Genomic DNA, 27,003 nt, shown 5'->3' on the forward strand with positions numbered 1-27,003 from the left:
GCAGGAGGAGGACTGGAGAGGAAGTAAATTATTGCAAACAACTTTCTTGGAGTCGGTTCATTTACGTTCCCAGGCCTGCAGCTGGCAAGCAACAGCCAGACAGGCCTCTCTCTCTCTCTCTCTCTCTCTTTCTCTCTCTTGCCCCACCTCCCCAAGCTCTCCCAGCCACCCCCCTTCCTTCTCTCTCCCCCGTTTTCCCCCTCCCTCCCTCCCTCCTTCTCTCTCTTAGTCTTAATGACTTCCACATGGGCCTCTGGCGTTCTGAGCATTGTCTGAAATCTCCAAATTTAGAAGAAATATGAAAATTGTGAAGCACGCCTTCCTTAGGGGGTAAAACCAACATTCGCTTGAACTGTCGCAGGTCAAGGCAGCAGGCCCATGTGACCAGGCCCCGGCCAATGGCCTCCCTCCGAACCACTGACAGATGTGGCCGTCAGCCATCCAGCATCGTCTTTCAGCTCATATAAGGTAAAAGTGAAGGCTTTTCCAGATTCTGAGCAGGAGCGGGGGAAAGAACTTTCAATCCTGGGCCGCTTGTGCCAGCAGCTTAAAAAAGGAGTGGCCGCCCTGGGGGTGCCAGTGGCCCTCTGTTGTATTATGAGGAGGTGAGGGAGATGCCCACCTTCTCCATCTGCACCATAGGCCTGGGGACATGGCAGGACAACGGTCTCTGGCCCCTATCAGAAGCAGGTATGTCCTTAACAATGAATTATGTGTTATATACCTCACTGCGTGCATGTATATGTGTGTGTGGTTTTGCCCTTCTCTGTTAAAGTTGTTCTACAGTTTCACTGATGTGTGCCTGTGCATGGTATGTCAGACATCTGCATAAAGCATTGCAGGAAGATGGCTTGAGGTTACACTGTCCCTGGTGTTTTATATTAATAGGAACGCAACATTGCCTCTAGTTCTGCACTTTGGTATAATTATTTGGGCACCATATTGAGTCTTGTTCTGAGCAAAGCAGGACACAAGTGAGCTGCAGAAAAGGGAGGAGGTGGACAATTGTTTTCCCCACCCCCACCCCAAACAATAGTAGTGATGGGGTTCTGCTTCTGGAAAATATCAACTTGGATCCATGAGCATCCTCCGTTCCTCCTCAGATCACACCCTTCAAAAGTGGGTGCTGTTCACATACCATTTTACACGGAAAGCAGAGAATCCGAGCATAGCTTCCAGAAGTTCTAATAGTCTCTTTTTTCATCAGGACTATGATCTATTAGGCTGTCTTTTGTCCTGAAGTCCCCTTTAACTCTGCATCCTATGGTGTCTTTTTCTGCATCATTAACTGTGGCTATAAAACACTTCAGGTGGAAGAATTCTGAAGCTGGTACCGCAGACCATAAGAAAAGGAAAAGAACGCCTGATCTTTCATAAAGCAGCACTTGGTGGGAAACATAACTGGAATATATTTACCAGTATTAAAGCCATTATCAGTCCCGTCTCCTCTGAGGGCAACCTCCACAACTCTGCTTCTAGGCTTCAAGCATGATATACTGACAAATAAATAGTGTTGTATTCTGTTCTTCAGAGTTAGGCAGTGAGCAGCTGCCGGCTCCTACAGCTGCCGGACACACCACAAAGAATGGCTAGTTGGCTCCAAGATGCAGATGTCTGAGAGAGCTTCTGGCATTTGTTTGTTCCACAGAGTATGTTCCAAGTTGGAAACATAAAAACCAGAAGAATTTCCCGCCCAGACAGCCCTCTCCACCTCCCACTCTGAAATGGGAAATACCAACAGATGATTCTTTCTTCAAAGGATTCTTTCACCAATAGGGAGTACAGTAGAACTGGGTTAGATGTGCTGAGCCAGAAGAGTGGCATGCTTGACAAGCATAAAATAATGCAAAGGAATGAAAAAGAATTGTTGTGTGGTCCTTGTTCACAATTTAAAGGTGAGGGTGGGTGATCCTTTTATTTGGTCACTAAAAAAAATCACAAACAATTGCTAGCTTTCCATGTACAGTATACTGACAGGTACACATCATTTCAGAACATGTCTGGTGATGTGCTACAGCAGTGCCAGACTAGAACTGGAAATTGCTGCCAAACAATCTCTAAAAGTATCTGATCACCATATTTTCTTCAGGGAACAAAAACATTGTAGGCATCCTAAGAGGTGCAAGACATTGTGTATCTGTATGTTATAGCATACCGTATTTTTCGCACCATAAGACGCACTTTCCCCCCACAAAACAGAGGGGTGGAAAGTTTGTGCGTCTTATGGAGCGAAGAAAACAGATTATATTTTCCTGTTTTCTTCTCCTAAAAAATTGGTGCATCTTATGGAAAGGTGAGTCTTATGGAGCGAAAAATACGGTACCTTTGAAACTTTTTGGAAACCAGCATTGGGTGTATGGGGTGGACTGGAGCAGGCGGAATAGCTGAGCTTGGAAAATTCATCAAATGTGCTCAGGGTCCCAGACCATCATCCTGCCACCACAAGATGCTTGTAAGCAGAGCAGGAGGAATCCCACCCTGAAATTTTTGAATGAGCTAGAACAATTATAGGTAGCCTTGGTGTGTCATTATAGTAATTCTTACTAAAAGTATGTTTCCAGCAAAAGGAATGGCTGGTTGTATAGACAGTGATGATACTCTTGCCACATAGAGGATTTTTAAAATGTAATAATGCTGTAATCCGGAACCCAGTCACAAGAGGAATAGAGAATGCTTCAGTGCCTTTTGACCGGCTGATAGAGAATTCCTTTCCAACTTTCTCTCTCTCTCTGTCTGTCTCTGTCTCTGTGTTTCTCTCTCTCTCTTTCTCTCTCAAAGCAATTATTACTCAGAATTCAGGGGAAGACTGTGTCTAGACAGGCTGTATCACCGAATTACTCCTGGACAGAGTAACATTTCCTCCTTCACTTTTGCAAATGTTATCTGGCAGTAACTTACATCTCTTTTGAAAAATGACAACTTACAAAACACAAATGCAACTTCAGGAACAAAAACTAGGGAAACTGATTCTGTTCCATAAAATAATGTTAAAGAATTTCCCTTCCCCTTCCCCTTTTTATTCACAACTTCTACTGCAGCACTTTCTCTCCCCCCCCCCTTTGTCATAAGCACCAACTTTAAACTGGCACATAAGCAGTGTGGTGTATTTATCCTCAGAGAGCTGCTGTGGTAATTTGCTAGATCTGTTTTGCGGGGGGGGGGATTCTTACTTTTCTATACCTGCAGTGTAGGGAAGCAGTGAGAAGATGGTGGGAAATGTTTATACTGTACTTGTAAAGAGATTAGCTGTGATTCTGAGATACATCAGCACAAAGGGCACCAAGGAGTCTTTAACAGTGGGTCCAAAAATACTATTCTAGCTCCTGCATTTATTGATTGATTGATTGATTGATTGATTGATTGATTGATTGATTGATTTCTTGATTGATTGATTGATTGATTGATTGATTGATTGATTGATTGATTGATTGATTGATTGATTGATTGATTGATTGATTGATTGATTGATTGATTGATTTATTTATTTATTTATTTAGGTCATACAGTATGTTAATACAAATGAGAATGCAAAAGATAAGGTGAATCTAGCTAACAATTGTACGATCACATAACAGAATTCTGCAGCCTATAGTATGAAAACACCCTCAGGTATAAGACTCACAGATGTTTTTGACTTTATGTGTATTTAGAAATGTGAGCAGGGAAGCCTAACACTAGAATTTCCTTCCGCACATGTTCTGATCACCAATATACATAGAAGTGTGAGGTGGCACCTAGCGTCCTCCTTACTCCTTCCGACTCCCTGTGGCTGGCAGGAAATGCTGATGTGGGTTCGATGTGCTTTGGTACGTGTTAATTATAACATAGCAGTGTTAATAAACGTGAAGTATGATGTATGGCAGGGGTGCATGTTCTCCACATTGGGTTCCAGTTCCCATTAGTCCCTCTTAGCATGGCCAGTGGTGGAGCATATTATGGGAATAGTGGTTCACAAGCATATGGAAGGCCTCAGGTGCCCCAGGCCTGGTGTCCAGCATGAGTAACAGGCTGAATGGCACACATGTGTTTCTGTCAGAGAATGCACCTCATTTTTACTACACGGAAACACGTGTCAGTTGCCTGGAAAGTGCACTTGTCCCTTTAATACACAGGAAGTAATTCTTGAGACTTGAGGCAACTCAGGTGAGGGAAAGAAGCAGGTAATGCAGCTCTATGCATGCTTGGTCAGAAGTCAGCTCCACTGGTCTAAACCTAAGGTAATGCTGCCATTCAATTGCCTGTGCCATGGAGCTTTACCCCCACCCCTCCCACCTGCAGTGCAGTGTGCTGTCTGAAGAGCACCTTTGCAGATCTACAAGAATGATGGCAGGGCTGGGAAGAGATCACTTGCTTCCACTGAAACCTCCAGGTCTATCGGCAGGGGCACCTCATTGGATTCTACACTCCATATTCAGTGGGATTTAGTCTCAAATACGCATAGACTGCAGCCTAAATGTCCCGGATGAACAAAAATTCCATGTCAAGGAACATAGCAGTGATTAGTCAGTGTACTGGACATTCACAGTGGCTTTAGGGATGCTAAGGAGCCATTTGTTTTGATTGTGGGGGGTACTTGTTATTCGGATCGACCCAGGTAACATAGCAAAGGTTGCTGTGGAACAGTAACAGACTAGGTCATACCTCCTCCTTTCAGACAGCTGGCATCAGGCAGCCAGTACTGCCAGCAGAAAGGGCTGGATATATCCTGACACTGGAGGTATAGAAGTGGAAAGTTCAGTTAGAGATGTACTAAAAGAGCTGAGTAGGCACTTGACCCTCAGTCAGAGGCCATACAATAGATATTGGCATTTATGACTATTAGGATGGCTGTTGTGAAAATTTTATGGCACCCTTAAGTCATCCTAAGGTAGCAGTTGAACACACACAATGCACCAGTAATGCTCCCTCTATTGCTGCTCCGATCTAGTCTCATTAAAGGAAATAGGCAGCAAAGAGCTACTTTAAGTATACCCAGGGGGTTTGAGGGCATACCCAGTGGAATGGTTGGCTCTTCCCCTTTAAACAGCAAGGGGGGTGGGGAGAGAGAAGTACAGTCTGCTTTCAGAAGCCTTAATCGCCTCCATTTGGGGAATGGTTTAGCAGCTAGCACCCTGGGCTACTTTTCCAGAAACACAAATGCAAAGCATACCACAACCATATGAAAGTATTTGTGCGGTGTTTCAGGCCTTGGCACTATCCAAAATAACTGGTGAACATCATTCATTCATTTGCCTGCCAGTCTTTCTGTCTGTCCATCTGTCTATCCATCATTTCACATATTTTTTTGCCTGAACTGCTTTGTAATGTAAATGGAAAATTATATATTCTTTGTTAGAATATCCATTCAGATTACAAGCTTATCATTTCTGGTTAAAGCACCTTTTGACTGACTCTATTACATAGCTTTACCACAATGCCTGAAAGATGATGGCTCTGGAGGATACGCTACTTTTCAAAGGAAATCATGGAGTTTCCCTTGGCAAACCTAGTCCAGGGGACCAATGTCTGCACCACTGCCTTTGGGCTGTTTCCGTAATCCAGGTGTAGGAAACCTTTGGTTCTTCAGTTATTTTAGACTGCAAGTACATTGACAAATAATGTGGGAAATGCTCCAGGGACAGACTAATTTGCATTGTTTTCTTTTGACTTCATGACATAAAAATCAATATGAATTGGCCTGGAGTTTATCCCTCCAAATTCATAGTTTTCTATTGCTGGGGCTTTGACGTTTTCAGAATCAACTGCCTTTGCATTGGGTTCAGCAGGCGTGACTGTGTAAGCCTATGTAGAGAAGTTTGTAGCTATTGTATTTAAAGTCATTCTAGCCAGCTGGAGCAGCAGTTAGAGAGACAGGGCAGCTCACATCACTCTCCCCCCCTTTCAGTCAACCAACTACTGAGAGAGAGAGAGAGAGAGAGAGAGAGAGAAGGGGAAGGGGAAAGCTGACCCTGGCACTAGGTTTGGGGAGGAGATGGTTCAAGCAGTTGACAAGCTGCAAACAAGGCTGATTTCCTCCCCTCTCTCTGCTCAATCCTGTGTGAAGGACTGAAGTGAATTTACCTGGGGAAACCTGACTTACTAGGTGTGACTTCACAGTAGATCTATTCACATTTTCCCCATTGTGTAGTTGCACCTTAAAACTCCTGTAAATGCTCACCAATAGTTGTGTTGGCTGGAGGTTGTAGGAACTAGAAGTGCCAAATACCTGAAGGGCCACAATGATAAATAGTAGGACAGTTTGCTTGCAAAAGCTTAGGACAACTGAGAGAATATGTCAGGGTCGCTGAATTTAATCTTTTTAGATAAATATCTTCAGTGATATGCAGTGTATCATTTTTATACCAGTTTAATTGCTACAACTTCCTCAAAAGAAGCCAGTGGGAGTGAGTTTGGTGAGAGCACTATGACTTATGTTAGCGATCCTTTAGTCTCACTTAAAGAACTATAGATCCCAAAGGAAAAGGAATGGTTTTTAAATCAGTTTGACTTTGCTACGTAGGCATTCTTTCCACAAAGCAGAATTCTCAAGAGCTTGTGGCACTTAGTTAGTCACTGTAACAACAAAACAATGAAGGCTAACATTGTGATCTGCATGTGAGTTTACAAGTGAACCGAGATTGGAATCCATGTCTTTGAGTATGTTCTCACATGCTTATTTGGCTTTGTCTGCGGTCTCAGCTTCAGATGAATTTCCACACTTACCAAGAAGTCCTCTGGAGGAGTTGACAGCTTGTGTCCATTGTGGTTGGTAAGCTAGGAGGCAAGGGAGGCAGGGATGGGTGGAGTCATAGCAACAGGCAGAAGCAAGAGCAAAAATGGGTATTAATAAGAAGGTGGTTTATGTATTCATTCTCTCATTTTCTTTGACCTTCCACCCTTTCTCTGTGTGTGTCAAACACACAAACACACTCACACAAAGTGTGAGGCGAAATGTTCAGCAGATCAATGAGACCATGGCCTTTCACCTGTTGTAAAGAAGGAGGCAGGGGGTGGGTTAGCTGGTAGCAGCATAAACCTAATAGAGGCAGTGCCCAATTTGCCCTGATGGATCAGTTTCCCCTGAACTACAGCATGCCAGTCAAAATTCTGTTGTGTCGCTCTGTCAGTAGAGTGGGAATGACGTCAGTGCCAGCAGCCAGATGGCCATTAATTTAAAAATGTTCTGGAAAAAAGCATGATAGCACTGCGTTGTTGTTTTTTTAATAAGGGGATGCAGGGAACCAGATTAGTTTCAAAAATGAAATCAGGTTAGAACTTGGTATGCTTGCTTTACTCAGGCCCAAATAATGGTTGTTGCTTGGATGAGGGATAGAGTGTTATGACTTTCTTCTAGAAATCCTGTTGAACTCAACAGGGCCTACTTCCAGGTTCATGGGTACAGGATTGCTACCTGAAGTTCTTCCTGATGAGGGGAAGCTAAAGGGGAATTATAGTATTAGACCTTAGGTCAAAGTATACATGACATATAGTATGCCCTTAAAGGGTAAAGGGATTCCAGGAAGAGGTTTGTGTCTGAAAATTTGCAAAATGAGCCTCTCAGTCACTCACCAGAAAACAAGGGAAATTAATTTGCAAGTTGCCAGCTGTGTGCAAAACCTGCACTTTGATATATTTTGCACTTAAAGAATTCCAGCTTTTAAGTCATATGAACGACCCCTGTGCCTCCCTCCAGCATAATACAGCAAGTGTTTGCAGGAACAAGCCTCTTTTATTAGCGCAACACAACTTATAACAAGCCAATGTGACTCAGTGATAAAACTTAAGAACTTTTAGGATGCCAGGAAAAAGGCTGAACTCTCAAACAGTCCAAATGAATAGAACTAGTGCACAGCGGTTCTTTACTGGGAGGAACAGAGCCCCACCTCCTTTACCACTTCTAGAACCCCAAGCAGGTGGGCAAGGCTTGGAGCGCCGCCACAGGGATGCTGGATACAGGCATTCAGCTGTCCCCAGAATAGAGCAGCATGGACACCTTTCCCAGCTGCACCTTGGTGATCTCGACTAGCAGCAGCTGCCCCACATCTACGGTACCCTTCCTTGGTGGCACAGAGTCTATGGATGGGCTCACCTGAGTAGTGAGGAGCGAAGTGAGGAGAAACAGGAGGAGGACCAGTTGACCGGTGTCTGCTGTGCTGACCAGGAGGCCTTTGAGGTGGGGTAGCTTACCTCTGGCTGCTTCCTTTGCCAGCGGCATGCCTGTCACCGGTTTACAGGTCTTCTTGCCTCGCGCTGTCTTGCCTCGTCTCAGCAAACCCAAGCAGCTTCCTCCGGTGGCACAAAGAACTCCTCCCAACTTCCTGTATCCAGATCCCGGTGTTGAATTTTCTCCCAGAATGATCTGATAATGGCAGCAACTACACCTCTTGGGTCTTGAATGCCTCCCAGTCGACTGTGTCTGCCCAGCAGTCCCCCTCGTCCTCTCCTCCTTAAATCCCCAGGCTTCTATGGCTACACCTGTGGCCTTCAAGGTATCGTCCACCTCTGCACCACCAAAACCCAGTCCACAGGTGAACGGTGTGGGTCAGGAGTCTGATTCTCTCAGGGAGGTAGAAAGCCCACTCTCACCACTAGGGGGATCAGAGCCAGTCCTACACCTATTGCTGTCTGTAATGTATAATGTGACCCACCCCAGAACAGGGGCCATTTCCTCAATTGTCCCTGTTTAGGAAGGATAGTCTCCATTTCTGTTCTCTGTCTTTAGGGACACACTGTCCCTATTTTCTTCATTTTTTCCTCTCCTTTGGGGGATTGCCTTTTATTCTTATTATTGTGTATGTACAGAAGTATTATAGTTCTTCAGATTTGATCACCCACCATGGACTCTTTAAATATGAAATCTTTGAAGAGAGTTGGGATTGGGGAAAGATGGATCTTAATTCTGGTGAGCATGTACATAAATGCATGTGTGAACACCTGGTGCCAGTATATATTTCTTTCCATTCCTTTGCCATAAGTGCCTACCCAGGGAGTACTTGATGCTGGATATGATCAAGTTGCCATAGCTATTCTGCAGTAGGCCTGTTCTGTCAGACATTCTTAAGCCTTGCTTTTAAAGGGGAGGAGACTGTTGTGGTCAATTTAGTTCAGAGCAGATAGAGGAAAACAATGTATAACGGAGATATGGACAGCTGAAATATTAAAACAAACAAACAAACGAATATTGATCCATACTTCAAGAACAATCATGTTTTATAAACCATATATTGTGTGTTATGTGCCATCAAGAATGACCCTAATAGGACTTTTAAGTTAAGGGATATATGTATGCAGTTCAACCTCTCACCCCAATGAATTTCTATGGCAGAGTGAAGACCTGAATTTAGATCTCCTGAGAACTAGTCTGTTACTCTATCCACTCTGCTACACCAGATAAAATTATATTTCAGGTGTTGCTTATTTGTTTATTGGTTACATTTACACCCTCTGTTTCTTCCGGTGAGCTCAGGCCAGCATAGAAGGCTCTTCTCACACCCAACTGTATATCTTCACAAAAGCAAATGAGATAGGCTTACAGGGAGTGTCTGTCCCCACCTAGGTTACCCCATAGGAAAGAAGAGGGAATTGTCAATAACCCCTTTTTTCAGCTTGTAAAGGCAGCTTCTACTGTAGTCATGGCTCCTGCAGATCTGGATGGTTATAGCAGAAGCTGCCTTAACAAACTGCAAACAAGTGCTGATTGGCAATTTCTTCCTTTCTCTCTGCTGACTCATGCCTGGATGGCTGAAGCAAATTCACTCAGGAAAACCTGCCTTCCTGGATGCAAATTTCTGCTCTTTATGTGACCCTGCCATTAGCAGATTATGACTAACAGATCAGTATGGGTACAAAACTGAGTTTCTCAGTTATGCTCTATATTTATGTATGTGTAATACAGTTGGATTGCTTGTACAAGATATACGTACAAGGGAGTAAACTGCACTGAACACAGTGGGATGTTTTACTGTGTGTACATGCAGAGGCAGTCCTGTAAATATTCAGAACAGGAACTCCATAGAAAACCCGGATAATCCATCATCTCAGTGTTCATTCTAAATCAAGGGCCACCCATTACAATTACATTTTCTCAAATAACTGGCTTAAAACAGGTGAGGGACAGATGTCCCTCCAGATGTTGCTAGATTGCAACCCCTGTCAGTCTCAGCCAACAGAGGACTGCTGAGGTTGCAGTCCAACACAATCTAGAAGGCTGCATCCTTGCTTTAGAATATAGGGTATTGGTAGGATCCGAAAAGAGAGCGCCTCAATAGCTATGAATTGTATATGCACAGCCTAATCACCATTTTCTTTTCTATGCGGGTTCCCAGTAACCAAAAGAGATCCCACACATGTACAGGTTGCATGTGCATGTTGTGTGCGGGACTTGCCATCCTGTGTTCAAAGCCAAGGCAGTTGGTGCCATCCTGCTCTTTAACTCCCATGGTTGCTGGCTTTGTGGGAAAGAAACCAGCATGAGTAATGCAGAACTGCCCTCCTATTTGTTGGAAATAACCACTGGTGGTCTTCCTGACCTTTACTTTATCTTTATACATGGAGGAAACTGTACAGCTATGGGTTTTTATCGTGGTTGCTCTGACCTTTGAAATATCACTTTGGGGACTTCCTTTTTGCATTCCCTACTCAGCCCTTGGCAACAGATAGATGTTGCCGGCAAAAAAGCAAGCAGTCTCCTCTGATGGACCTACTGACGTGACTGTGCCTCTCTTGGGAATGGACACTGCAAACCATTTCCTCTGTCCTAGGAATGCAGTAAGTAAACAGAGCGCTCCCAGATCTACTGGTTCACATGCCCCAGGATTGAAACCCTTTAAAAAGGGTGTGTGCGTGCATGTTTCCTTGTTTGTTTGTTTTATTAAGTTGTACAGAAGTCATGTCACACCAAAGGACTGGGCACAGTGTACAAGACAATGAGGTCCCAGACTGAAGTACTCGTCAGGAGCAAGCATGCATGCAGAAGAATGGAATGCTCTCTCTTCTGTGTGGAGTGGTGCCACTGAGAAAAGAACGCTCTCATGATATTGCCTTACACATAATGTGCATTCTGTGCTTTTTGTCTATGAAGACTTTACATGGACACACACTGCTATCTGGGATGTTACCACTATTTTCAGGGACTAGTTTAATGGCAACCTTAGAAAATGTGTACACTAGTATTCTAAGACACTGGTTCTTAACCTTGGGTTACTCAGGAGTTTTGGACTGCAACTCCCAGAAGCCTTCACCACCTGCTGTGCTGACTGGGGTTTCTGGGAGTTGCAGTCCAAAAGCATCTGAGTAACAAAGGTTAAGAACCACTGTTCTAAGAGGTACTATATTATGTGCATGTCTTAATAACATCATTAGACCCACAGTTTGCAACCAGAGAAGATCAGTGTGTGCCACAGGTAATTGCAGGGAAGAAACAGTGCAACACATTTGTTCTTATTGTCCGACTCAGAACAGGCTCTGTTTTCATAGTTTTAAAATGGCAGTATCTATTAAGCCATCATTCTGTCAGCAACCTCTGCTGAGAAGAGGGGACACACTGTCAAGAAAAGATAATAATCCAATTCAGATGTTTATAAGTGACCAAAGCCAATGGAGAAAGAGTGGGTGCGGGAAGAAGGAAGTATACGTGGAATGAAGAGTTTCTGCCAGGGGAAAAAGGGTTGAGACACAGGCCCTGGGAAGAAGATATGGGAAAGAGCTGTCTGTTTTTGAGAGCACATTTTGTCCCAGATCAATTGGGAACCAGCATTGCTTGCAGGAACAAACTTAATCTTGGTGAGAGGAGTGCCTTTGACTTGCTCTTCCCAAATTCACCACTTACTCCACTGCCTCGCTTCTTAAGGCCCTCTAACCTTGTTGCTCCCATTTTCATTGCAAAATGCTAGTTCCAGAGACTCATGTTGAACCTGAGGTTCAGTACCGTGTCAGTTTCAGAGAAACACAGATGGCTTTTCTCATGGACAAGCTACATCTTGTACCCAAGATATTGCACTTAAACATATAAGCTCCTTGCTGCAGTGCTAGAGGGGAGAAGCAAAGGTTGAAGACTTATTTTTTGGACTACAACTCCCACAGTCCCTTAGTCAGCAAAAATAACATTCCTGAGCCCCAGGAGGGATTGTGTTCAGTGCAGATGTAGCAACTACACATCTCAATGTACACATGGGTTCCAGATGTACTTTTATTCTTGCAAGCACACATCTGGAATTCTATATGGTGAATAAGCAGCTGCGGGGCAAGAGTTGGAGAGGAAAAAAAGGTGGATAGGGAGAGGGTTAAGAAACCCTCTTTATTTGTTATCCCCCCAAATGCTTCCTTCTTGTTTTTGCCAACAATGTCCACCAGTGGTTTGTTACCATATTTGTGTGAAAAGTTTTATTTAGGCCGTGATACCAGAGTTTTGCATAATGTGTTCCTTTTTCAATGTACGTATATCAAGACATTCCTGACCATGAAAAAGGAAGGGAAAGATCTCTCCATTCTGCTTCTAACTTTTCCAACATCAGGCTTGTTTCATCCCATTTCTATAGGGGTTAGCAAATTCATATATATTTTTGTGCACATTTCTTCTTATATACATATTTTATGCTAATTTGCATTGTATCCATATTTACAAACAAATTTCTTTCATGTTCTCATGTTTGCAATGATTTTCCATGAATATACAGATTTATGTGTGCAATTTCTCCAAATATCATTTAAAAAAAATAGCAGAACTGTATTACAAAAATCAGAGAAATACAAATAGGAGAAGAATAGGTACATATTGGTTTCTGTAGTGCAAATTATGGAGATTCACCTTGAAATGGACGAATTTCTCCTCCATCCCTCCTATGTCATGCCGTGCCTTGCTGTGTCCTTTTCACCACCAGCTTTTTGCTAAGTATTCCATCAGGCCTGACAGAACTATGCTTGGATGCCTGTCCCTTTGCAAAAGCCATTTAATGATTTTGAGAAATGGAAGCTTTCTTGCCACTCACCTGCAGAAGGGAAGGGAGAGGAAGTTTTCCATTCCTTTCTGTTTGTTGTTTAAACATCAGTGAAGCTCTCCAACTGTTTTTAAAGCCCTTTCAAAGCATCATTGATGCAAAATGTTATCAAAAGGAAATGGAAAATTTCCTTTCTTTTTGTCTTTGTAGACAAGTGGCAAGGAAACTTTCCATTTCTAAAGATCATTAAGTGACTTAAGCAAAGCATAGAGGAAAAGACAGAAGGGAGGGTTTGTTTTGTTTTAAAGGGAAAGAAGATCAGTTTAGATCATGCTAAACAGGATCACTTGAGGTGCAGTGTGGTCAGTCCTTGCATGTGGATACAAGGATTGCCTCAAATGACATATGGCATCTTGAAGCAATCCTATTTAGCATGATCTGGACCGATCCAGACCAGCATAATTGGGCTATCTAGTCACACCCTCTGATAAACTACCTGAGAATAAATCTGTTTGTAGAGAACAGGAGATGTTAATTAACATATTTAGATCATGACCTATATCTAAATTGCTCAAGGCAGGTTAAAATTTATAGCACAACTTAAAACAAATTAGACACTATATAATAATAAAAAGAAATACAACCTGCAATCAAATACTGTAGACTGAACCCAAGCTATGAACACTGGGCCTCTAATGGTTAGCTAAGTAGCTAGTTGTGTAACTTGTTGCCAAAATGAAACCAACAGAGCTCCAGTAAGGCCTCATTCCACAAACAATTATATCTGGACATCCCTTTTCAGTGTGTTTTCCTGGTGTGCTGCTGGAAATAGTGGTAAAAAAATCCCTCCTCCCACAGATCACAATGACTGACCAAAACTGAAGTCCCTTTTTAATAAAATAATTGGGGGGGGGGGGGGAGAAATCCATTATCTTGAAAATTCATTCATTAACTATACTAATTCCAAAAGCAAATAAAGACCTGGCTAATCCTGGAGCTTGTAGACCTATTTATTTAATAAATCAAAATACAAAGATACTTAGAGCAATATTAGCAAAGAGAATGAATACGTTTACTACTAAACATATAAAAACAGATCAAAATGGTTTCATAATAGGGAGACAACAAGCAGATTTGACAAGGAGGGTTTTAATTGTAATAAATGTTATAAATAAACAAAACATGAAAGCGGGAATAATTTCGTTAGATAAATAATCTGAACTTGCTCTAGCAGTGTGAAGACAAAATATCTATGGACAATGAGCTCCTGAAGTTAGGTATGTACAGCTTGCTTGCATACATGTATGCTTTGGGTAGAAGATCAGACAAGTGGCAGGAATCATCTCAATAGCCCTCTGTTCTGTCCACCTGTGTGCTCATTTTCCATGCACCCATTATCTACACAGGGCTTATGAAAACAGAAAGCATCTGTCACTTAGTTCTTGACATAGTTCTAAATCTATGGATGGGTACTCAAGAGATTTCTGTAACCTTGTTGCGCCACTAGAATGAAACTGATATGAAACTGTCCATGTCTGGGCCCAAGGCTCCTCACAGCTCATGACTGCATCACAATTCATGAGCCAGTTGTGTTTTTAGTATGTCTATTCTATGTGATCTGGCTGGTGCCAAAACTCTAAAGGAGATGTATATGCTGTAAGCCTGCTAAAACATAGACTAGAAAGCCATATATTCCTCTCCACGGCAGCCTTCCCCACAGCACTGTCCCATTACAGACATTCCTTTCATACGTTTCATGTTGTTATGTGCCATCAAGCCACCTCCAACTTATGGCAACCCTATTAATGAGTGGCGTCCAAAATGTTCTATCATTAACTCAATTTGATCTAGGACCCCCTTGTTTGTCTTTCTGGTGGTCCAAGGTATGTGTAAAGCTTTTTTTTCCACACCATAGTTCAAGAATCAGTCTTTTTCCTGTTGGCTTTCTTCACTGTCCAGCTTTCACATCCATACACATAACAGTGTGAATGATTTCTGCCATGCTCTCCAGCAATACATCCTTATCTTTGAGGACCTTTTCCAAACCCTTCCGAGTCTCAATCCTCTTTTGTTTCCTTGGCTGCAGCCTTCATTTGGGGTGATGATTGAATTTAGCTGTACAAAATCTTAGACAGTTTCTTCATTTTCAGCATTAAAGTGATGTAGTTCTTCTGTAGTTAGATTTCTGTACTCTTAATGTCCAGTCTTGCTTTAGAATTTTTTCTTTCATCTTCATCAGTAGTTATTTCAAATTATTGTGCTTTCTGTAAGTAATATTGTGCCATCTGCGTATGTGTTTCTTCTATACGCTGTGCAGGGTGTTGCCCTTTACCAATGCCATCTAAAGTGTTCAATAGTAATTCTGACCTAGGCTGTTCATTTTGTACTCTGCCATTTCTCTGTTATGTGACTAATACACACAATAAAAAAGCCAAGTAGAAGTCTGCCCCTCTGATTAGACAATGTGAGTTGGTTGCCTTAGGCCGCAGATTCTCAGTGTCACCAAAGGATAATGAATTCTAAGAATTTGAAATGTCAGAATTTCTGCTTCATCTATTAGAATACATGCATGTATTAAGTGGACATCATTTTCCTAGCATCTTAGGCCATGGTCGCACTAGAGAAATGTCCCCCTTCTTTCTCATGTCTTCTGCTTCCTCTTTAGTCACGTGTTATGGTCATGTGGCATATATCCTGTGATAGTGGTTCGTACGTATTTTTTTTACCATTCCAATTTTTGGGGGTGAATTAGGTGCAGTATGTCTGTCTACACCCCTTGAGTGGGACATATCTCCTTTTTCTTGTGCATTGCTTTGCCCCCTTCCCTTTTCAAAACCTTTTTGTGGGGGTACACTGATGTGTCGGCAAAACGCCCTTGCTGGCCATATACTGATCTTGGCCATTTCTTCCTGTTTCCATGCTTTGTTGCCCTCTGTGGAGGAGAACCGACAGTGTATTGCAGTGGTAGTCAAAAGACAGTAGGGGGACTGATGCTCTGTATTTGACAGAAGTGTGCCAATGTGCCGACATTCCCATTTGAAAATAAATTTTTTTAAAAAAATTAAGGGAGTGAAACAACAATGGGTGAGGAAGGTGAGACTTCGTGCCAGAGTCATATGAAATGAACCGGTTTTGGAGTACACAGTCAGAGGGATGTTGGTTGTACTGTGTGACAAAATGCAGAACAAATATAGTAGTAGCCTCTCAGTGGGCTGGATTTGATGTGGAGATAGCATGGAGGGGAAACAAAAGAATTAATAATGGCCTTGCATTGTCTGAACCAAAAAAGGGGGGGGGGGTCAACATTCATGAGGAGTAACTCGGAAACATTTTGCTGGTATGACCACAGCCTTAGTTTGACAGTGATCAGACAATGTGTTTACAAAACCACTGGAATGGGGTGCCTTGATCTCTAAGCTGAGAATTTGGTTTCCAGCCGTGGAACCAAAACATAATGTCTAGTCCATTGTCTGCACCCCAGCAACAATAGCCCAAGGAAAAGGAGCCTGAGAGATGAGAGGAACACTGAGTTAACAAAATCAGATTTTGTTAACCACAGTTTCCAAACTGCTTAAACTGCATCATCTCCTTCCCTAAGGCCCTGAAAACCTGCTCCTTGCTCTTGGCATTATGATTTTCCCAGCCATGCTTACTGGAGAGGAGAAGCAGCGGCGGCAGCAGCAGCAGCTTGGAAGGCCCAGTGCTATATCCCCCTGGGCCCCTTGGCTCAGGCCCAGCATGGGAGATCTGGACTGTTCTGCTCTAGGAATCTGCCATTTTGACCATAAAAGGGCAGGCATTTCTTTGCTCTTGCTGGGAGGATGGGAAAGGAAAAGGCAGAGCTATTTATAGTCAAAGTAAGGGTCTGGGCTTGAACTCAGGGTTAATCAGGCTGTGGCTATGGGACCAGATTGGGATCTTGCTTTGTTTTCTCATAAGCATTTGGTCTGAAAAGCAAATCCATTGAATACAGGAAGGGACTGGTAAGCAGTAGTCTCTAACTTCCCTTCCCCTCCTGAAGCTCTTTGCTTCCTAAGGTGGCTTCATAAGGTAAGTTTTATACTTGAATATATTGGTATGCAAGTACAAAATTCAAATAGACCCTGACAGTTGTGAAATGTTTGCACTGGGGTGGGCCAGGTGTATGCCTGGGACTGCATGCAGCCCCCAGTTGTTATTATTATTATTATTATTATTGGCCTCTGGCCCTATTAAAATCCCCTACCCTGTCATTTATAGTGACCAAAAAGAGATTTCCCCGCTTCCAGGAGAAACTACTCACCTTTTAAAGATATTGCAGTTCTTTCAGTTGTAGTGTTTCCCTGTACACCTAAAGTTTAGCAGCAAAACAGGAAAGCCCCACATAAAGCAAACATTTTACATGCTCTGAGTGGAGCTCTCCCAGTATCCTGCTGAAATTTGAGGGCCAGCAACTAAAAGCCATTTAAAGAATGCTTTCTTCACATGTTTTTCCCTACTTGTGTCTTTTACCAGTCTCTTACTACTGTGGTGACCTAGAGAGACAGGCCATCCCCACACAGACGCACACAAAATCAATTTTTCAAAATATGTTCAAAGATTTTTCAAAAACTTCTGAACACCTTCAGTTGGGGGGCGGGGTTGTGTGTGTTTATGGATTTGTTTTGTTTTTTAAATGGTCTCTTCAGTTACCTGATGTTCTCCAGGGCAGAAATTTGGCCTGCTGGCCTGCTAAAAATGCCTGCCCTTGATTTAAGTTGCTGTTGTTGGTGTGTGCCACCCAGCTTATGGGGACCCTATGAATGAGGGACTTCCAAAATGTCCTATCATCAACTGCCCTGCTCAGCTCTTGCAAACTCAGTGTTGTGGCTTCCTTTATGTCCTGTATGTATTAAAATTTGCACTTGTGATATCCAGATATCCTTTGTGCCAGCATGAAGGAGTGGTGCTCCTTTTTACAAGCACTACGAAAGAGGAAATGTCAGTTCAGAGATGCAAAAAGCTATTATTTTATGACTTGACTCCCATTGTCTATCCCGTGGCCCCAAAAAGTACAGTGGTGCCCCGCATAACAACGATAATCCGTTCCGGGAAAATCGCTGTTTAGCGAAATCGTCGTCATGCAAAATCAGCTTTCCCATTGGAATGCATTGAAACCCGTTTAATGCGTTCCAATGGGGAAAATACCTCATCGTCCAGTGAAGATTGCCCATAGGGAAGCCATTTTGTGAGCGCCGATCAGCTGTAAAAATGGCTTCCCTGCGAAGCATGGGTCCGGAAAACACAGGGCAGCCATTTTGCAGAGCCGGAAAAATCGTTGTCTTGTGAACGAACGGTTCACGAAGCACGGACCTGATCGACGTCAAGCGAAAATCCCTAATTGGAATGACTGTTTTGCAAATCACTATAGCGATCGCAAAAAGTCATCATAATGCGGATTCATCGTTCAGTGGGGTCATCATCTTGCGAGGTACCACTGTAACTTATCCAACCTCTGAATTAGTTCCCCGCTGTGTTCTGTTATTTTCCTTTGTGCAGTTTCCTGGGATAGTTGCAAAGTTACACGCACTTACTGCCTGCAGGGTTCTGAAATCATTTTCCCAGCCAGCATGAGGGATCAGGATTATTTCCCAGAGGACAATTTGCTTCCAAGTACTGCAGGATGCTCAGCAGTGCTCTGTTCCAAGAGAGCTGGGGACAATCTCTCCAAGACTTTAGCCTCCCAAGGGGCAGCCGTTAAGATCTTGATCTGTGCCTGGGAGGGATTAAATAGAATTTTGAGCCTTTGCTTTTCTACACAGGCTTGTGGGTCACATTCATAACTGGGTTTGGGGTGAGGGGTGGGACAGGATAGAACTGGAACACTGCTGAAGTATCATTTTTTGGTGGGCCTCATGCAAACCTGCACCAGGGACAGGCAGCCCTCTCCACTCCACTCCACCTAGCACGCAATGGGTCTTGTCTACTTTGAAACATGGGAGGATTGATTTGTGTCCTTCATCTTCTTTAGGTCCCTCTGCTCTTTACATTTCTGGCTGTTTGTCTTTGTAACCAGACAGGATAGGAGAGCATATCTCTTTATTAAAGATGCATGAGCAACAAGTGCCATATGAAAACCACGTAGGATCTTTTCTGGTCGCAATCCAGAGACCAGGAGGGGCCTAATTCATTCAATCACATATGTCTTGCACTCAGTAAATCCTGGGATCAGCAGTGACTCACAGTGTTCCCATGAACATAACACCCCTGAGTGCTGTGGTGCTTATCCTTTCCTTTCTTCCAGAGTAACTTCTGGGACTGAGAAATATAATAGTGGTTGGTGTCCATAGTAGTTGGGGAGGTAGAAGGCATAGCAACTAATAATGGGTGCACCAAAGGGTAACAGAGATGGCAAAAGTGGCCATCCAGCCAGCCAGCCAGCTGGATGGAGCAGGAGGGGAAAACAGACTGGATCTCTGCAACCTGGCAGAGAGGCTTGTCATCTTGCCTCCTGCCAGGAGCAGCTAATCTATTGCTGACAACGGTGCAACAGGAAGGCTCCATTGAGCATGCGTCCATGATGGAATGGCGAATGGACAGTCAGGCCGGACCCTCATTATTTCCACCTGTGGGGAGATATTCGTATGCGAATACCCCTATCTCTAGTCCTCATCCTTCTCCACAGATAACCAACTCCTGCCACACCTTGTGGGCTCCCCTTTCTTTGTGCATTGGATATGCCAACAGGAACTAGGAACTGTTGGGACATTTTCCCCTCGGAGAACCATGTAACAGAGGGACAGGCAACGTCCTGTCTGGAATGACAAGTTCTTGCACGTCTTGCACAAGTGAGTGCACCGGAGGTCTTTCCTCTGTTTTGAGGGTGGCCTGGGCCAGGGCTTGTTGCACTATAGGTTTACAGCTAGTCTGAACTGACCAGCAAATCTCACAAGATCTTGCAGGATTAGGGCGCCTTCCACTTTATGGAGGACGTCCCTCTATTTGAAGGGCTGCCTACCGTCCAAATATGGTTGAAAGATAAAGAACCACAGCAAATGAGAGCAGAGACCTTGAAAGCTGGCCATGTACACCTTCACACCTGCAAAGCAGATGAAGCAGCAGACACACCGTCAGCTAGGGTACTCCCCCCCACCCCCATGATGATGAGATGTGCTAAACGTCTATGGAAATCACATAAATTATTTGCACACTTGGCCCCAGCACACAGTTTTTTTTTTTTTTTCGGTTGCAGCTCCCAAGCTCCAGAACTCCCCGCCAAGGGATGCTAGACTGCCCTCCCTCCTGTTGTCCTTCTGCTGACAGGCAAATACTTTTTTAAAAACAGTCAGACAGGCTTCTGGGAATTGCCCAGTTACTGAGGTAAAGGTTTGTTGATAATTGGGTGCTGTATTTTTCATAATATTTTTTAAAATGTGTTAAAATTGTTTTAAATGGTGACCTTCACTGCTTTTTGTTCAGTATTTTTATCTTGTTTTGAATTTTAATGCAGCTTTTTACTCAGTATTCCTGTGTTGAGATCCATTTTGTGAAGGAAGTAGATATAAATCCAATTGCTCGTTAAATAGCAAAATACACATATAAAATGCTCACGTTATGCCAGTCTTCTTATCCTGTCTGTTCTTTTTGGGGATAAGTAAGTAATTCTGCTATATAAGTCCTGGACACCCAATACAGAGACTGAGAACTAGGTGTATGTAAGCATCCTTAAGTATGATGTCCCCACATTGTTGTCCTAATAATGGCCTTGCAGACCAACTCACAACCTACTTGACAATACTTGGGCGTTGGATAGACTAGGGAGAATATTACATATCCTGGATTATGTTGTAGAGATGGGAATGTAGTCTCAGCTGTAAGTGTCTGCAGTAGGGGTGAAAAGGGCACTCCAGCTCACTCCCCAGAATCCTAAATTTAGTGCTCTAATATACTATCTAAAACTCCTAGAAGCTTTCACCACTAGCTGTGCTGGCCAGGATTTCTGGGGAGTTGTAGTCCAATTTTGTGGGACCCAATTTTGAGAACCACCATTATATACAATAGTTGTTAGCCGTTGCCTAGACCATCCAAGGTGTATAGTGAGTAGCTTGGGGCTTTAACTGTTTAATAGCCATCTCCTTAGGGCCCAAAAATCTCTGAGTAATTGAGCACCATCACCAGCTTACAATTCCCAAGACTGCTCAGAAGAAAGCCAGGACAATTAACAATAATAATGTGCTGTCAAGTCAATTCTGACTTATAATGACCCTTTCCACAGTTTTCCAAATACAGAATACTCAGAAGTAGTTTACCATTCCCTTCTTCTGGGAGTGCCCTGGAACTGCGCAGCTTGCCCAAAGCCACACAGGCTGGTTTTTCTCCCAGGAGATCTAGTGGGGAATCGAACTCCCAACCTCTGACTCTGCAGCCAGAGACCTAAACCAGTGAGCTATCCAGACAGATCTGTGACAATTACGCTGAGGCGAAAACCAATGAACATACGTAGCTGATGTGTGTTTTCTATTTGGAGGGTTTCCTCCACCTAGACAGCTGTCATGTTCAGGATGGGGAAACAGTGTTTGATTGTTTAGAATCCCTGAAATGTGAAGAGCATTTGTTCCATAGTTGACAGGGCCAGCAGCATCTAGGGACTTCATACAGCTGGATCTCATGTTTACTCAAGAAGATTCTTTCACATACCCCAGTCACACTGAATCAGAAATGTGGAGTGGCACTGCCTTGGTGAATGTCCAGTCCTGTGCATATTGACTGAGAAGTTCATGTATTTTGTCCTGGTACCATCCAACAAAGCTGGAGAGCATAGACAACTAAAAAGTAGAAGTTTGCTCATGAGGAGTTAAGACTGCGAGGTTTTGCCTTTCAATGGAACTGGGCAGAGCTAGCATCATTTAGCAAGAACATCAAAAGAGAGGTGTAACTTTAATCAGTTCCTCTTTGCCATTAAAGCATTTTTCTATAAAAGCCCATTTGTTCTCTGAAGGGTCCTTTCAAGCATTAGGAAAGCCATTCTGGTAAAGGAGCCAGCATTGCCAAAGGCCATAGCAGCCCACAGCATCCTTGGGTCAACATTTATTCATACTGGGAATTAGAAGAAGATAGAACAAGGAGTGCAGAACTCAGGAAAGTTACTTTCTGGACTATAGTTCCCAGAATCCACCAGCCAGCATGGCCACTGTCCATAATGGCTGAGGTATACTGGAAGTCTTCATCCAAAAAAGTAACGTTTTGAAACTCTGATACACACTAAATAAATTATTTGCAATCTGGGTTTCATTATATATAAAGCCAGATATTTTTCTGGTTCTGTGCCTGTTATTTGTGATATGGTATTTTTTTTTTCATGTGGTGCAGTAGACAGAGCAATCCACAGGATTCAGTTCCCCAGTTCTGCCATGGAAACTCATTGTGGTGTGTGGAAATGGTAAAACCACTCCTTAAATACATCACGTAACTTGGAAACCCTATTAGGGTTGTTGTTAGTCAGTTCTGCCTAACAGAGCCTCGTGGCGCAGTGGTTAAAACGCTGTACTGCAGCTAAAACTGTGCTCACGACCTGGGGTTCAAATCCCAGGTAGCCGGCTCAAGGTTGACTCAGCCTTCCATCCTTGCGAGGTCGGTAAAATGAGTACCCAGCTTGCTGGGGGGGCAATGTGTAGCCTGTATAATTAAAATTGTAAACCGCCCAGAGAGTGCTTGTAGCGCTATGGGGCGGTATATAAGTCCAATAAATAAATAATAAATGGCACATAACAACAACAACATCATTTGATTTCACACCTGCACTGAAGCTGAAGGACATCAGTCCACCACTAACTGCTAGTCATGGCAGTTCTAATATTCAGTGTCTATACTAGATATTGGGGCAGGTAACAAGAAATGCCTGTCTTTGCTCAGTTTGCAAGGGAGCATCTGGCCCTCCACTGTTGGGCTCAGAATGCTAGACCTGATGAACCTTTTTGTTTCAATGCAGTCTAAAACCTTTGGCCCTTCAGAGGTTTTGCACACCAGTTCCATTCACCCTTTTCCCTTGGCTGTACTAGGTTGGGTTGAGGGAAGCTGTAGGCTAAGACATCCCCATCCCTGCAGTTTGGGAATGCAGCTCTTATTTTCTAAAGAGGTCAAGAGTAGTGGGGCCGGGGTGGGGGCAGACAGAGCTACTGCAGCACATTGCAGCTGCAGTGGGGAGTGACTCAAGAGCAGCTTGTCTTGCACCGATTATGGCTCAGTCTTGATCACTTTCTTCCCAGGAATGCACAGATTGTTGTAAAATTCCTCTGGCCACAAATATATATCGAAGAGGCAGGTTTTGTCGAGCCCTGTTTATGTTCAGCGCCTTTAGAAAGTTGTATGTTTGGCAAGGTCATACTTAAGAGAAGTGAAAGAGATGGGTTGGTAGGGAATAAGTCTAGCACATATTGCAGATGTGAGACTTTCACCTCATATGTGGGATTGCTGAAGCTGTCTGATTTTCCCACTCATACCTAAGTGGCCCTTTTTCTCCCATGGCTTCAGGGGGGAAAGTAATTCCCAATATCAAGAGTGGCAAGTTGGCAATGTGCAAAACAGGGCAAGAAAAGAGTTGAATGGATCACTAAGGCAGAGCATGTGGTGGAAAGCTCTTTTTCTGAACTTCTGCCGATATTATATCAATTTTACTCTGTTTTTTTTTCCCCCAGGATTGATTACTGGGCAAAGCTGTCTCTTTGATGAAAAGTGGAAGACTTATCAAGGGCAAAGGAACACCAGGCATGAGCAGAACAAGAACCGAGATCCAGACCACAGGGTAGCACTGTTTGCTAGTCCATAGCAAGACCTGGGGTTTGACCATCCAAGCCATCTTTCCGCCATCTTTAATTTGTATCTTTTAACATGAATGCAAAGTTATGTTAACTTTGGAATTGTACCAGTTAATGGGATGGAATAAGTAACTATGATATTGGTCCAAGAAATCAGCTGTACTCATATGTCACACTAACCCAGGAGTGGGCAACTTTGATGAATTCAGAGGCTAATTTTTCCCACTTGGGTCCTGATATAGGACACACACTGTGCCACTGCCAAAATGCAGTGGTCTATCACACTACCAAATGTTAGTAGCACAGATTTTGCTTGCTTTAAATCTGGTTGTCCTGGTTTCCTGCAGAAATTAAATGGCAAGGCACTATGAGTAGAGATGGAATTGAATTAATTCGGTCCCCAGTGACAAAATGTGTCAGCATGGTGACCTGAATACCCTTTTCCCACCTGCCTCCCAGATCAACTGGACCGCTTTCCTTTTGTTGTACTCTGCCAATATCCTTCATCTCCAGCATCGTTCCAATCCCTGCCTCCTCCGACAGCTGGCCACTCCAATGAGGAGGTGGGACAGGGATTCTCCATGTGCAGCTAATTAGTGGTTGGCTGCCAGAGGAGTTGGAGATGGGCAGCCTGGATTGGAGCACCACTGGAGATGAAGGACCCTGGCAGTGGCATGAAAGGTAAGTGGCCCAGTCAGTGAAGGGGGTGGGAAAAGGGTATGTGCAGCACCTGTGGTGCCACACAAATTTCATCATTGAGGACCGAATTAATTTAGTTCCATCTCTATGACCAAATTAATTTAGTTCCATCTCTAACTATGATTTGAAGTAAACAAAATGCTTTATTTATGTTTTCCCCCTGTTCCTGCTAAAATTCAGCAGAGTAATTTGCAGCTGAATTTCAGTGGCATGCTTTCAGGGTGCTTTGGTAAGGCCACAAAAATGACCTTGGAGCTGCAGAGGACCCATGCATCATGCATGATTTATCTTAGTGTTTGTGAGTTGCTTTGGCCATAACATTTGTTTTCTCTATTCCTGGACTGTTTTTCTCCTCCCTTTGATCAGATCTTATGCTCATGGGCTACTGCAAAACAGGACAGGAACTAAGCCATGGTTCTGGGTTTGGACGGAACAAGCCAGAGTTTGTAACCCAGCAACAAATCATGATTCTTTATTGTTGTTTGTAACCAGCTAACCAACTATGAAAGGGCAGGTTTGACACAACAACCCAGAATTCAGGAAACCACAGTCTGATTTAGAAGTATATATGAACCTGACCATTCCATTTAGCTTTGCTGTCTTTTGATAACGTGTGTACTACTCATTCAAATGGTGAAATATCCTTCTATACATACAAGCAATTTCTCTGTTTCCTTTTTACATGCGCACACACCCTCAGCATAAATGTTATCTTCCATAAAATTTATGAACGTCATGCATGGCCCATGGCCTGGTTGTGGCGGGGGTGCTCTGGCAGCAGAGAGGTGAAATGCTCATATATGATGCTAGCCCAGCGTATCTCCAGGTTTACAAGCGTCAGCACATTCCTGGACAATTATCTAGCAAGAAGCTCTTTAAAATAGCTCCTGCCACTGTGTTTGTCTGAAGACTTCCTTCAGCCCTTCAGGGTTAGACCACTTCCTTGGTTCAAAACAAGTTTTTCCCAACACTTTTGCCCATTTTATATCTCTGATCCTTATGTAGATCTGCTTGCATCCACATACAAATTCAGCTTTCATGGTCTTTCTGTGGGAAAGCAGACTAAGCCACATAAAGGTCTTAATAGTCTCCCTGATTGAGTCAGATGATACCCATGAAGGTTTCCTACCCACATGACTGCATCACATCAGCATCAAAGAAAGCATCTCAAGTCCTCACAGTTAGGGAGTCTTCAGAAGTCAGAATTGTAGGATACGTTCGTTCATTCGTTTAAGCGTAACAGATATGGTCATTTCTTTTCCATTTTGACTGTAAATTGGACCACAGCTTCCCAAGTAACAGTTAATGGGTACTGAATAATGCAGTGATACAGGTCTGTCTCTTCCCCCTTTGTCCTTTGTGTGAATGTGTGTTCCCTTACTCGCACAAATATAGTTCTTGCTTCCCAGGGGAGACAGTATGATTCTTGAGCTCATCTAAATTTCTATGTAGATACATAATGTAGTCCAGTACTGAACTAAACATATGAAGGCTCATTGCAATCAATAGTTTTTCAATGGTTGTTGTGGGTTTTTCAGGCTCTTTGGCTGTGTTCTGAAGCTTGTTCTTCCTGACATTTCACCAGTCTCTGTCCAGTCCTCTGAAGATGCTGGCCACCGAGACTGGCGAAACGTCAGGAAGAACAACCTTTAGAACACGGCCAAAGAGCCCGAAAAACCCAGAACAACCGTTAGATCCTGGCTGTGAAAGCCTTCGCGAATAATTAATAGTTTTTCAAGTTTACTTAACCTTGTTATTGTTGTTACGTGCCATCATCTTGCATCTATTAAAACTGTAGTCAGATGCAGCTTAATGGCACATCACAACAATAACAATGTTACCTGTATGTGAGAGATTTAAGGAGTGATTTTACCAGTTCCATCCCCAGTGAGTTTCCATGGCCAATTGAGAATTTGTTTATCCTACTATTAGTTTGGATTCCCAATGTGATGTAGTGGATAGAGTGATTGACTATGACTCTGGAGAACAGGGTTCAAATCTCCACTTAGTCGTGGCAACTTACAGAAGGAGTGGAATTGGTAAAACCACTCCTTAAATATCTCACTTACCTTGAAAGCCTTGTTACAGTTGCTGTAAGTCGGTTTCGACTTGATGGCACAGAACACACACTATGAGTTTATGATCAGTATGATGGTAATTTCCTTCTCAAAGATTAGGAAGAACACTGCAGGAAAGAAACTTTAGCTCTCACCATCCACAAATGATTCAGGAAGTTGCTTTTTATTTTTCTCTTTTCTCCCCTTTATCTCCCTTAGAAGCTGCTTAAGTAATGACGTCTTGTCCTTAGTTCTGCTTGTTCCTTTGTCTCTCTGTGGCTCATTCCCAAACCTGGCTGTAGTTTTTTGGTTTTCCAACTTCAATCTATTCTCATTCAGGAGATAATGTTGTGTTTGGCCTGGTTTCTAAAGCTCAGATCTTACAGATTTGGGCTTTTGGTCAGCTTTCCGAATTATCTCAGAATTCAAAGTCTTGTTAAGTCAGTTTCTCCTTTCCTTCCATAGCCAAGGATTTACAGCTTCAAAAGACCTCAGGTGCTGTTCACAAATGTTACAAAAATACCAGATCAGATTATATTGAATGCAAACATTATTTCGAAC

At 43.2% G+C, this 27,003-nt stretch overlaps 1 long non-coding RNA gene across 1 annotated transcript; it reads left to right on the forward strand.

The window, feature by feature from the left end:
- Positions 1–449: 449 nt before the first annotated feature.
- LOC110072279 (uncharacterized) lies at positions 450–25,043 on the forward strand. The gene is made up of 2 exons (XR_002299364.3): positions 450–690; positions 23,567–25,043. It is a non-coding gene; the product is annotated as an uncharacterized LOC110072279 (long non-coding RNA).
- The last annotated feature ends 1,960 nt before the right edge of the window (positions 25,044–27,003 follow it).

This window comes from Pogona vitticeps, chromosome 2, assembly GCF_051106095.1.
Source record: "Pogona vitticeps strain Pit_001003342236 chromosome 2, PviZW2.1, whole genome shotgun sequence".
Lineage (NCBI taxonomy): Eukaryota > Metazoa > Chordata > Lepidosauria > Squamata > Agamidae > Pogona > Pogona vitticeps.